At 40.4% G+C, this 14,368-nt stretch overlaps 1 protein-coding gene across 2 annotated transcripts in view; it reads left to right on the top strand.

The window, feature by feature from the left end:
• RBMS3 (RNA binding motif single stranded interacting protein 3) overlaps positions 1-14,368 on the top strand; it is a 970,110-nt gene that overhangs the window by 902,118 nt on the left and 53,624 nt on the right. The gene's annotated exons all lie outside the window — the stretch shown is intronic.

Here is a 14,368-nt window from a genome sequence, read left to right as displayed (position 1 = left end):
TATAAGACCCTTGACTTGGGAATGGCGGAGGATAAGTGAGTTATAAAGGGAAGGGATCTCAATTTAAACCAGAAATGACTAAAATACATCTTTGACTGGATCTATGAATAAATCTATGACTGGGTTTGGACAGTACTTGCTTTTTAGGCAAAATAATGAATGATGCAATCTGAAGCTGGTATTGCGTCATACATGATATGAATTGCATCATGTTATTCCTAGAAGTCATGGATGATGCAATCATAACGAAGCTTACATCACTCTGCTGAACAAATTGCCCTATATCAGCTCTAGAAATCATACAGTGTCGTGCTCTCTTATTTGTCAGTGTTTGATTTTGCGAAGGGACACATTTCTGTTTAGCCAAAGTGAGCAGAGATGCCTCGTACTTGTGTGAACAGTGCAGATAACTTCTGCTATGTTTGTGGTGAAGTGACTTTTGCATCACAAAAGCGCAGTATAACCACTATGGTTAAGAAAGCCTATCACCTTTATTTTGGCTGCAAAATTGGAGATCAGGACAAGAGGTGGGCCCCACACATATGCTGCAACACTTGTGCAACAAATCTTTGCCAGTGGTTGAACAGGAAAAGGAAATCTATGCCATTTGCAGTGCCAATGATTTGGAGAGAGCCAACAGATCATACCAGCAATTGTTACTTCTGCACGGTGCCTCCAGTTGGGAAAGGTGTGTCAAAGAAGAAAAAGTGGACTGTGCATTATCCAAACATTCCATCAGCTATACGCCCAGTACCCCACGGAGAAGGACTGCCGGTTCCTGATGCACCAGAATCATTCTCACTTGAGTCAGATGAGGAAGAGGATGAAACTTCTGGTCCTGAACCATCAATGTCACAGGACCCACATTTTCTCCCATCCTCCTCCTCTGAACCACACCTCATAACACAAGGTGTACTGAATGACCTTGTCAGGGATTTGGAACTACCCAAGAGTAAGGCAGAGCTGTTGGGCTCCAGACTACAGCAGTGGAATCTCCTGGCAGGTGATGTTAGGGTTTCCATGTTCTGTGACCGTCAAAAGGATCTTGTCCCATTCTTCTTCATGGAAGGTGATCTTGTAGCCTGCAACAACATCGATGGTGTAATGGCAGCCCTCAACATCTTTCACAATCCAGATGAGTGGAGACTGTTCATTGATTCATCGAAGACGAGTCTTAAAGCTGTTTTACTGCATAATGGCAATGCTTTGCCATCAATTCCAGTTGGTCATGCAGTCCATATGAAGGAAACCTATGACAACATGAAACAACTTTTGAGGTGCATAAACTATGACCAACATCAGTGGCAGCTTTGTGGCGATTTGAAGGTTGTTGCTCTCTTGCTTGGTCTGCAGACTGGATACACAAAGTACTGCTGTTTTCTCTGCGAATGGGATAGTCGTGCAAGAGATTCCCACTACATCAAGAAAGATTGGCCACTCCGACAGTCATTGGAGCCTGGGAGGAAAAGTGTTCAGCATCCACCACTTGTTGAATCAAGGAAGATTTTGTTACCACCCTTACACATCAAGCTGGGTCTGAAGAAGAACTTTGTCAAGGCCATTGACAAAACACAAGCAGCTTTCAAGTACCTCCGTGGAAAATTTCCAAGGTTAAGTGAAGCTAAGATAAAGGAAGGTGTCTTTGTTGGTCCTCAGATTCGTGAACTTCTTCGAGATGATGCATTTGACCATGCACTGCGTGGCAAGGAAAAGACGGCATGGAAAGCCTTCCAGTTAGTGGCAATAAATTTTCTCGGAAACCACAAGGCAGACAACTACAGGTTGTTGGTGGAAAACCTCCTCAAGGCATACAAAAGCCTTGGTTGCAACATGTCACTAAAGATACATTTTTTGCACTCTCATCTAGATTTTTTTCCACCGAACTGCGGAGCAGTGAGCGACGAGCACGGCGAGCGATTTCACCAGGACATTGCAACAATGGAGAAACGCTATCAGGGCAAATGGAGCCCATCAATGCTTGCAGACTATTGCTGGACAGTGACAAGAGATGCTCCATTTAATGAATACAAGAGACAAGCCAAGAAGCGCCGAGTAGACACTGAATAGGACTAAACTATGTACATAATAGTTTTTTGCCTTTTGTTTCATAATAAATTTTATTTATATAATCCTTTTGCTGATTTTTAAAGTGTTACATAAACAGGACAGGTGAAATATTATCATGTAAAGCAACCATAAACACATGAAAAGACCTAGGTTTACAATTGATGATTAAAACTCTACTATCTACACAATATACATAGACATAAAATGTAAAAACTTAAATATCTTAGAAACAGTAGCCAATCAGTTGTTTTAATTGTCACATTTGAATTCAGCACATCAAAATACATAATAAATAGCACATTTTATCTCTGAAGCAGACGACTTCTCAAAAATTGTAGACCAGTGTTATATTAAGGGAATAAAAAACCCTTGAGTGTAACCTCTGAATCATTACTTTACGGACTGTGAAATAACTGCAGTTTTGGATATTTTGAGTTGCTTGGATGAACACATCTGCTACCCTTCCCCTATATGTTTATCCATTCAAAAAATCCTTTCTAACTGACATATATACTTGAAAGGATCCTCACTGCATCACTAACGTATTCCAAACACTGCAAGAGGTAAAGCACAGCTGTCTTAGATTCTCTGCAGAATTTGGGTCTACTCTCTGACTTGATCAGTCAACTCATATTTTTTCTGTCTTGGAAAGTTTGCTTCATCAAATACAGTAAAGCACTCAAAACAACACTCAAATACATGTAGCATCATTCATTAAAAATAAGTAGTACTGCAAGTTTAGTTTCGCTCACAAAGTACTTTTGACAGTGTTGTTTAAATGCCAGCGAAGTATTAGACGGATTCAACACACTGAATACATTTGTACAGATTGTCTGAATTGTGGAGTGCTTTGTTTGTTTGTTTGTGTTGTATTTGGCCAACTTATCAGATATGGATTGACGTGAAACTGTTGCTTATTCACATTCAAATATTTATTCCACATCAACACATTTTGAGTAATTGATTTAGCTTGAGGAGGGCAAATGTAACGTGAAGGTGCAGAGCATCAGATTTTTACAATATCTGTGTTTTCCCACTTGTGCAAGTATTTTGACATTATAATAATAATAATAATAATAGTTTAATTTATGTGGTGCCTATCTGCTGAAGTATGATATCTTGGGAGTGAATTTCTCTGTCCATGAAATTTGGGTAGCTGCTTTCACTAGCTAGAGTTAGGCATATAGTAGTATGGATATAATTATCTTACCTGTGGACCAAAATCCTGATTTGAAACACCCTTGCTCATTCACCATTATTGCTCTCCTGAGCAGAGTCTTACAGATTTTTCAAGCTGTGCAGTGGTCTGATCATGTGATCAAATGCCTATTCAACGCTCAATTGAAACAACCAAGTTTATTTCACTTGCTTCCAAATCTAGATGCAAATCAATGTCTCCTTGGGGAAAGAGAGCACATAAAGCTCCCTACATCCAACAGTAGGGAGGCGTGTTCTAGTGCGAGTTTTTATAAGCACAATGAAATCTGTTCTCTAACTCTTCAGACATAACTGCAGAGCATAAGAAATGGTAGAATCCCGCACATTGGTGAAGACAAGTAACTGTTTTCTAACCTGTGAAAAACCAACGATCTCTGTAAAATACACAGGATTTACAGAGAAAATCCAAGCACTTCACTGCTCCGGTTTGAGATCCTTTGTTCCATATGACCACTTGGCTATTATTATAAAACACAGAAACTTCATTATGAAGCAGTTAGGGTTGCTACACACAAAATATGCCTGACACACACCCACAAAAGGAAGGAAATGAAAAATTAATCCACTTAACTACATACCATCTGCTCTACCGCACCTACACACACACCTTAATATCACCACAACTACCATACACCATGGACCTTTACTCTGTCTTGTTTTTACTCTTCAGCACACACTCCTTTAGCAGATTATTTTTTCCCCGACATTAGTAGTTGTAGGTGTTTGGTTGTGTTGGTAGAGGGTAGTTTTATAAACGGCTCTGTTCAGTAGAGTGATTAAAGAGGTAAAGGAAGGCTGGCATCCCAAGAGAGGCAGAGTTAAGTCTGTGGTACACTGTCTATCATGTAGGGTAGTTGTGGCCATAGTAAGGTGTGTGCTTGCGGGTAAAGGAGTAGAGGGTATGTAGGTAATTGACTTAACTTTTCATTTACCGTGACTAATGACTTCACACACTTTTTTTTGTGTGTGCATAGACTTCTTAGGTGGTTTTTTTTTTAATATTTAATCTGGGGCAGGCATTAGATAAGGGGGAGAGAGACAAATTGGTCGAAGTGCAGGGGGATATCAGTCAACAATGAAATGTAGGACTGCCAAGGAAAAATTTCACCCAAATCCAATGGATTAATTATTAAAAATTTATTATGAGAAACCAAACAAACACTACATAGACAATTCAAAGAGCATAAAGATTAACAGCCTCTAAAATGTCACACCAATTGGCAACCTACATTAACAAAAAACCAGGAATTTATGCCCTACTTTAAGCCCACCATAGTTGCAACTCTGACTATGGAGTCTCTGCCAGGCACCTCCAGAAAGTTAAAAACAACAAAATGGAGAACATCTGACTAAGTTAGGATTTCAAATTCTCCAGTGAGTTAGTGAAACTGGTGGCTTTCCAATCCAATTAGCTATTTGTCTCTCCTCTTTCGTTTAGTATGTGACTTTATCTAAAATGTCACTATTTTACTTGACAGCATTTTACAAGATGACTGATTACAGTGTGTGTGTACTCTATGTGGCTGTATAATGTCACATTAGAAGCCAGTGCTGATAAAATTTTACATTCCCCTTGCTACAAAATTTAGGAACATTTTGTTAAGGCTGTATTATTCTTTGTGAGCAAACATAAACTCTTTTAAGGAGAGTAATGTTTGAGTCACTTCTAATGCTGATGGTTAATGCTTTTTGTTAATTATGAATATTCAGTAAATGATGTCACCGGATGATTACTTTTTCATTCTCAGAAGAAAGTTCAGATTTAACATGCTATTTATATTTAAACACGATGTAGTGCTCTTCATGATAGAAGAGCCAGGACTCTGTTGTAGTGAAGACAAAGGAGATTCTTTATTCGGGATGCTATACGCACACACGCAGACAATCCAGCTTTCTCCCAGGTTCTCAAGCTCACAGACTGAAGGAAACAGCTGTGCTGCACAGTGTAACAACCCAAAGAATATCTGGCTGCAACAGAGAGATCATGGAATGGATTGTTGACTACGTGCAATGCTGGCCAACTATTTATGTGGAAAAATGCCAGGAATGTATTTCCAGTCATTACTGACCAAATAAGAGTAAAGTCTGACTTTACTTTGAAGGATAATGGGTAGAAATATTATTTTGGATGTTATACATAAATTCTATTAACTGTGTAGTTAGCTGCATGGAAATGAATATAAAATGGATTCAACCACTTTTGTTGATTTAGAATAATTAGCACAAATAATATTCTCATGCTGGCAAAATGAAGTCATGCCAAAGAAATACCCACATCTGTGTACCCCAAAAGCCACTTGAACTTGCAAACTGGAGATCTGCACATGCTTAGGTACTTTAGAAAATGAGATTTGGGCTCCTGAATCAATTAGGTACTTTAAAAATGTTTACCCGTAGGATCTTTTGACTCATGCACTTTTTAAATTTTTACCCTATGTAAATGTAATCTTCTCAATTAGATGGCTGAGCTGGCTGCACTATAGTCAACAAACAAACAAATCTCCAAATATTCAAGCTATATTAGTTTGTCCCCTTTCTTGTATGTCCTACCTACGTTTACCAACTCTGGAGGAAAACAAGCTCTGATAGCATTGTGACAAGGTGATATTGGAGTTCTCTTGACACAACATTTAATTAATTTATCCCAGAAACTGAGTTCTGTTTGATCAAGCACAAATTTCTTCTTAATCTGTTCACCCATCCCTGTCGGGAAAAATCATATACTCCATTGCTGCCTTGGAATAAGGGTTGAGGGAGAGAGATGGCAGAGTCCAAATATGAATGAAAAGTGAATTATCCTGTGGATTTAGAGACTTTGCCGTATTAGCATGTTTTTGTTGTATGATACCCTGCTATCCTTGAACGCTCTATGGTGGCTCATCGAAAACTTTGAAAAACATTCTATTTAAAGACAATTCAGAGAGAGAGAGAGATCTTACGTGTTTCTTTTAATTATCTAATTTTTATGATCAGAATATTTGTTTTCAAAAGTTCATGTATTCTTATTACTTGTTCTTCACTAAGGGCCCAATTTGTATGGAACCAGCATAAATACCATACACATACATTATCTGTGTATGCATCTGTTTTTGCATTCGAGACCCCTCATGTGTGCATGGAAAGCTAATAATTAGGGCCAAGTCTGCTTTATAGATTCTATACAGTAGCTGCCGAGAGGATTGACCAATGGAAACAAGCATCATACCGGGATGGGAGGAAAGCACAGCAGCACACAAGGTATGTCTACTTTCCAGTCGGAGGTGCAATTGCAACTTGGGTAGGCATAACCATGCTAGCTTTAATCTAGCTAGTGCAGTTACAAATAGCAGTGAGGATGTGACGGCATGGGATAGCAATGCAAATATGTACACAGGGATCAAGGGAGCTTGTACAGCCTACAGTGAACCCTGTGATGCCACGTCTACACTGCTATACTAACTAGAGTATATCTAGTTCAGGTGTGTCTACCCAAGCTGCAATCACACTTCATGTTGCAGTAAGACATACACCCAAGGAAAGCCACTCATGTAGGATGGTTTCCATTCTGATGATGCATTTCCAGTAGACGCCCTGGATACGTGCGTTTTGAAGGACTTGTCTCGTATCCAGCCACAAGCCCCCAATCCCTTCTGCCAAGAAAGAAGAGTATCCCAATACTCCATAAAGTAATCTTACTGATTTTTCAGTCCCTCTTGCCCTGTCCCATGGGAGAGGTAATCTGGCTTTCATTTTTTAAACTCAGTCCTTACTCAGGCAAAACTCCCATTTCAACAAGAATTTATCCTGAGTAAAGACTTCAGGATTTTGTCTTTTGATTGCAGTATACAAATATAGAGTAAAATATACACACTCTCCTGCGAAAACAGATCATTTTTCATTTTCTCACTAGCAACTTTGTTGTTTTGGGTAATGCCCAAAATCCCACAGTAGTCTGGCAGTGTTTTGATTCCTACTTCCTTGAACAAAGAAAGTTTAGTTCCTTGTACATGCTCATTAATAGCTCAGAAAACTATATTTTCTTGACCTCACATTTGTTGCTCTTTTTAGTAAGTTGAACCAGGAGTACATTGTGTGTTAGCATGTCTGAATGTAAAGAAACAAAGTGTGTCCTCTGCAGGCCATTTGTGTTCTATGTATGTGATAGTTCAGCTACATGATAGGAAAAATAAACAGGAAACAATCCTTAGAAATTGAAATCTCCAGCTATTCTTTTAACGTTTAGTTGTGTGTTTTTGAACGTGAACTTACTTGAACTTAGAAGGCTAAGGAGGTTAGAGATTGAAATGACTAACCAGACACCAGTGCCAAAGCTCTACTGAACAGTTTTAATTCCAGTGTTTCCCGAGGCAGAAAATCAAGGACTGCCAATTCTATAACTCTGATAATCAAGGCAGTAATTGGCAACATTCCTTTGGGACTAGCATGGGGTCATGTCTCCCTGCCCCTCACCCAATACTGTGTCTATATATAGAAATTGTCTCCAGACTACCCGTGCATAACCACAAACTGAGCGTGCATTTACAGAATCTATCTAATCTCAGGTTTTAGTGCCAATCAACATAGTACTGAAGCTCAGACCAATGACTCCTATAGATAGGGTAAAGGTAGAAAAGCAAGACATTTCATCCAAGTCTATATCTCAAAAAGAGGACATGGATGTAAGCAGTTCATCCATGTCACATATGAGGTGCAAGGGTGGGGGCTTGAATAATGTATCATTGATTAATCAACTCCTATCTGAAATAATATAAAACAAAATATAGCTGCAATAGTTTGTCAGCCAAGCATCCCCTCTCGAATCCTTTTAGACACTCTGCTAAAGCCCCCTTGTGTAACTGAATGTCTTTGTGACGTAAGCAAGATGTAAAAGCTTCTTCTGGAAACCTATGCACTGACATACAGTCAGTGAACAGAAGAGCCACATAGTGCTTCCCCAAGACAAAGCCTTGTGTTTTGCTATTTATTCTTATCCCTAAGAAGACTTAATTGCTTAGCTTAGCTTTTTTGACCTATCTATTTTGCGATAAATTTAAATTAATGGGAAAATACAGATATGCATACAACATATATGTGTATATGCATTTTTGAGTTCAGATCTAGAAACTTGACTAGAAAAAATATTTGAAGAACCAGACTGACATTAAACTTGAAAGGACACTCATGAGATTTTGGATCCAGGAATTTCTATTTTAGGATAAATAATGTCCATGGAGTATTGATTTCTATTTAACAGAAGAGAAGCAATCTTAATCATCAGCCTCAGGCTCTCAAGAATAGTTTTAACACAACTGTTTCAAAGGAGCAGAATATATCAAAGGGTGTTTATTTTTTAAAGCTTTTTATTAATCAATAGTTTTCTTCAGAAGAATGTAAAGTATAGTATATGTAATTTTTTCAGTGAAATTTCTCATTTTGTGGGTGGAGAAAGATTAAATGGTACTTTTTGAAGTTCTTCGTGGGTTTAGAATATTAGAATTAATCCTGGGATAGTGGATTAATGAGCAAATGGAAGACAATGTGATCTATAGAGTGATAAATTACATAGACGTGATATAAATTTATCACATTTTCCTTCAGTTCATCACATCATTGATTTGCATTATGTATCTTATTGTGATGTATGTCTGTTATAAATTGGAGAAGCATGTGATATGTTTATGTTGTATGCTTCTGTCTTGAAGTGCACCCCACTCTCACTGCTGCTCTAGCAACTTCTCCTAGCAAGGGCGCCAGAACGTTTGTAGAAGGGGGGGCAGGTGACACATAACTGTGGCTAGTGCAGGACACAATTGAAAGGTGGGGGGGGGGGCATGTGACCTCCCCACGTGTTGCTTCTGTCTCCACCCCCTGACTCATCTCAGCAGACAGTCTGCAAAGCAAGCAGCAGCACTGGGACTCCAGCAGCAGGGCAGGAAGAAGCAGCCCCATATACAGGAGTGGAGAGGAGCTCAGCTGTCAGCCAGCCGCCCTGCTGCTTTCTCCCTCCCCAGCCTGCATGGACACACAGAGAGTGCTGCTGCAAGGGGGAGCTCTGCCTCATCGCTGCTGGGCATCCCAGCCAGAGGTGTCCCAAGAAATCGGGGGGGGAGGGACGTGACTGTGCATGCCCCCCTAAGTGTCATCTCTGCCAAAGTGGAGTCCTGTGCCCCCTTCTCCCCTAACCCTGCATTCTCTCGTGGTCCTACCTCCAGTAGCTGCACATAGCTCACCAGGAACCAGGCAGGCAGGCCATCCTTCTTCAGCCCTTCCAACCAGCCGCTGTCTGGCACCTGCAGCACCGTAATCAGCTCCCTCGCTGCAAAGTACAGCCCTGCGCATTGCACCAGCCTGAGGCTCGCAGTTTGGTGGGGAGGATGTCCCCATCCCCAAAACTATGCCCATGTTAAAAAATGGGAGGGCATGGTCCACTGGCCCCACCAATTCCAGCGCCGATGCCTCCTGGTCACTCTGGGAATTAGCTCTCGAGGCAGACGGGGTTTGCACGCCGTCACTCTGACTCTCTCTCTCTTCCCAGGGAATGACTACAGCCTGCCCACCTCTGCAGCCTTCAAATACTTCTCCCTCTTTCCAGGCAGTGCCTGCCCTTTCCCAGCAGCAGCCCCTTTCTGTTGCCAGCTACTTGGCTTTATAGGCCTGCTCTCAGTGACTTCCCTGCTCCCTGGCTTCTCAGCCAGGTGCAGCCTGTGGCATTAAATGGGTTACCTGGCCATCTTAACCCTTGTCAGTCCTATGTGCGGTGGACATCTCATCACAGCCTCTCTAACTCATCATTCATCACTCACCACATCTCCTGTCCCCTAGACTGATGCAAACATTTCCAACTCCTGAGCAGCAGCATCTGCAGTGACAATGGTATCATACTAGTTTAAATGAATACAGGTTTGGAGGTGATATCCAGGTAGCAGGCTAGGCAGAGAGGAATTTCACAGCAGTTGGAGGCCAGGCTGCAGAGCAGCAATGGAACTACTGCAGCAACTGCAACCCTGTGTGACTTCAGCATCTCCTATTACTGCTGGGCCTTCTTTTCATAGGGAGCAGTGGCTGATGTATCTACATATCAGTGTATACACTGACTCCTACTAGGAGGCAAAGAGGTTATCCCTACGGAGGCCAGCTCTACAGAACAAAGGAAGCCTGGACCCAATCTGTGGGCTTCCCAAATCTGCACCCTTTGTGCAGCAGAAACTCATAAAATCCATTGGAGGCAGGGCCCAATGCAGCTTTGGAGAATGAGACAGAATTTGAACCTAAAAGAGTAACATTTAGCAAGAGCCATATAGCATGACCAAAGTTTTGCTGGAGGGGAGTACTATGGCACCAAAACAGGAATCTTAAGGACTGGACTGGACAATGCCCAGCCTTCCTAGGGCTCATAGATTTGTTGATAAAATTGTGAAATATTAATTCCTGCCAGAAAGGGTTCACACCAATTTCACCATTGCAAAACGTCCTCTTGTATGTAGTTGATGTAATTCATTCATTTTAGAATTAAGTTCAATAATGTAAATTCATATTGTTTTTTAAACATGGAATCATTCCAAGATTTCAATCTATGAGGGTTCTACCACAATATAAATAATAATGAGCTGACAAAGAATAAAAAACTCCTCCTGCCTAAGAGTCTGATTGGGTCTGATTCTCCTCTCATGTTAGACAGGTGTAAATCAGGAATAACTCTACTGAAGTAAATAGAGTTACACAGGTGTGACACTGGAGCAAAAAGAGAATAATCAGTCACACAAAATGAATGAGCTGAATGAACCAGGCATTGACACATGTTTAGTTCCTCAGAACAAAAAAAGTCCATAAATCACACAGTGTTATGCAAGCAGATATTCAGAGGCTGATTTACATAAGTAGAGAAAATTACCTAGTCTTTCTACTACCAGTGGATAGTTGAGAGAAAATATAGGTGTGGTATTTAACAATTAATATCGTTATGTCATAACTGATAACATAACAATTTCTCTAGTGGAGTAAATAGGTGAAGTGATATAAAACTAGGCACCCCACTAATTATGAACTGTTGATTAGTCTCAGTAGTTTTTAATTCTCTTTTTTTACTAGTAATTCCTGACAGTATATCTTTTTATACACTTTATAAACATTCCCTGTGGTTTGACAGCCTAGCAGCTTGGAAACTTGAAACTAAAATCCCTGTATAATATAAATTCTCCCACATTTTCCAATTGCAACTGGTTTGTTATTGAAAGGTTTGTTGGGACTAGCAGCCTTTGGCATTGCTTTGTGATTTTTTTTATTTGCTTTGGTTTAATTTTTTGTTAAATTGTTTTTTCAGGTAAAAAAACTGATTTTTTAAAGTATGAAAAATTACCACGGACATTGCAAAACATAGAAGAATTCAGACCAGATCTTGCTTGCCTTATTTAGTCATGCATGTAATCCCATTACAGTTAATGGGACCATTTGCTTAATTAAGGCATTCAGGTTGTAACCTCATGGCTTGAGTCTCCTCTCACTCTGTTGTAAACTAGGATTACATCCATTTAAGAAAATAGAGTCAATGTTGTTCCATACAAGCTTGTCAGTGGTACCTGCTCTATAGTTAAGGCTGTGTTATGGAGTTCAGTTTTAACTGGAGCTTTAACCCTTTGTTTTGTAAAATCTCATTCAAGTGGCAATAAACAAAACATAGAATATAAACTTGATGCGCTATTTGAAATTTTGATGGTCATTTGATTAATTGAGACAGAGAGAATTATGAGTTTAAAAATCACCGTTTGGGGCAATTTTTCACTTTTTCTTGGTACCCCTTTCGCAAGAAATCAAATACTTTGGAGGCCTGTCTTTTGGCCACATTGTTGCTCCCTATGGGATGATTCCCAGAATATCAGTTCTACATCAGCAGTGTTCATCTACGAAGTATTTTATAATTTTAGTCATAGCAACAAGGTTGGGCATCAAGTCAAACACACTGAATTTTTAGTTGACAATGAATCTGCCATGGGAAGGTAAAAAAAGTATGGAGAGACTGCCTCACCAAATGCCCCTGCCATCTAGGGGAAAGGTCCTGGAGCTTGGAAAGAGATCAGGCATTCAAATCTCACATCTTCTAAGTGCTATTTAAATGCCCATGTAATTTATTGCCCTTATTATTGACTACAGCCATGAACCCCCACTTACAACCTCCTTAAGACCGTTAAGGACACTGCTGAACACTCCCCTCCCCATATTTTTAAAGTGAGTTAGCAGAGAATTTGGGTGAGGCCATTGTAGACCCAGAACCCAGGTCTCTAATGTAACAAATAGCAGTTTTAGTCACTCCACCACATTGCGTTTCAGAATAACAACCCAGTTTTTGTTAACCTTTCTCTAACCATTATACACCACACTCCTCTCCCAGAGCCAGGGATAGAATTTAGGATTCCTGAGCCTCATGCTGATTAATAAATGGGTATGCATTATACACCACAGGGAAAGCATATGTCAACTCCTCTTCCAGTGGCTGGTCTAGAAAGGTCCTGTCTACACTAGGGATCAGAAGGTCCAGAGGTCCAAACCTTGTGACTGATCTACACAGATGGATGGGATTCACAAAGTGAATAGACTATTTTCAAACAGGCTTTATACATAAAAAATGATAATCTGTAAATTATTATCCATTCCTCTTTGTGCCCAATCCACACGGGGTGCAAATCTGTGGCAACTCTCATCTTTTTATCCTGTCTCCTTGGCACAAGCTGTAAAAGACTCATGCTTTGAAACTGGAGTAGGCTAAAGTGTACTAGGGAACTTTTCTTGCACAGCAGGTGGGATACTTAGTGCATGGCAGGCTAAGCGTGAGGTAGCTTTACACCCCAGCTTGCTGCAACCTAAGTGTTACTATAGTCAAGCCTTGAGTGTTTCTGGAAATGAGTGTTACACAGAGATAAAGTGGGTGAAGTAATATCTTTTATTGGAGCAACTTCTGGAGCAATTGGTGGGAGAGACAAGTTACACAGAGGAGTTCTTCAGGTCCGTGTAAGCTCAAAAGCTTGCCTCTCTCACCAACAGAAGTTGGTCCAATAAGATATATTACCTCACCCACCTTGTCCCTCTAATAGCCTGGGACCAACACGGCTGCATGATTACATAGAGTCCTTCACGGAAGTTCCCTTCAGCTGTCAGGTTGTGCTATCACCACTAAACATGGAGGATGGCTCTAGGTGTACTTACTTTCAGAAACAATTTAATGGGATAAAATGTTAGTCACAAAGAAATTACTGTTGCATGTTACAGGCTCTCACGGACTTAAGGAGGGTTGACGTAGTCAGGAGCAGCTTCAGCAGTGCAGTATCTCCCTTTGATTCCAGTGCAGGTGCAGCTCCTCCTCTTCCTGACTCAGGGGAGCTATCCACTGAGGTCCCCCAAAGCTAAATGAAAAACTAGGAAATTAACTAACAAAAACAATGTTTACTTGTAGTTAAGATTGTGGCAAGATGCATTCCTAAAACCTTAAAGTCAAGGAAAAAAGAAGTTATGGGGTAAGATTTGTGCATTCTTTTTCAGCTCCTTATTGTCTGCAACGCTATCAATAATACACTTCAGCATTCCATGAGTCTTTCACTTCCCGCTCCAACAGGTACCCAAATGCAATATATACACCAGCTTCAGAAAACTTGCAAACTAACGCAAAACCTTACAAAAGCGTAAAGGCCATTGTTATCAATTCTGTTGTCAGATCAGCACATGTCACACATTCCATGCTTTTAGGAAGTTGTTATGCCTTAACATTGCTGAGGTTTTGCATTAGAGTACAAATTTGATAAAGTTGGGATTTCTTGGACTGAAAAGATTGTCTAGCTGGGAGTAAGAGGTTATGTAGTCTGCATCTCTATTGCTTCATAATTTTTTACATCCCTTTCAGACCATAACCCAGTTAGGAATTGGAGCTGTGAGCCTTTGCGTAGATAGTATGGACTATGCTATATCAGTTAGCCAAGAGCTTTATGTAGAGAAAAGAAGGGAACTGCATCCATCCCAGAAGAAACAAAGGGGAGATAATGCCTCAGGCACCATCTCAGTGGTGCTGTTGGCTATGCATCCCCCTAACACACGAGTACATCTGTATTCTCCCTGACAC

This window comes from Emys orbicularis, chromosome 2 (genome assembly GCF_028017835.1).
Source record: "Emys orbicularis isolate rEmyOrb1 chromosome 2, rEmyOrb1.hap1, whole genome shotgun sequence".
NCBI classification, from domain to species: domain Eukaryota; kingdom Metazoa; phylum Chordata; order Testudines; family Emydidae; genus Emys; species Emys orbicularis.
Note: the sequence above shows the minus strand (reverse complement) of the source record. Positions and strands in the feature narration are given on the sequence as shown.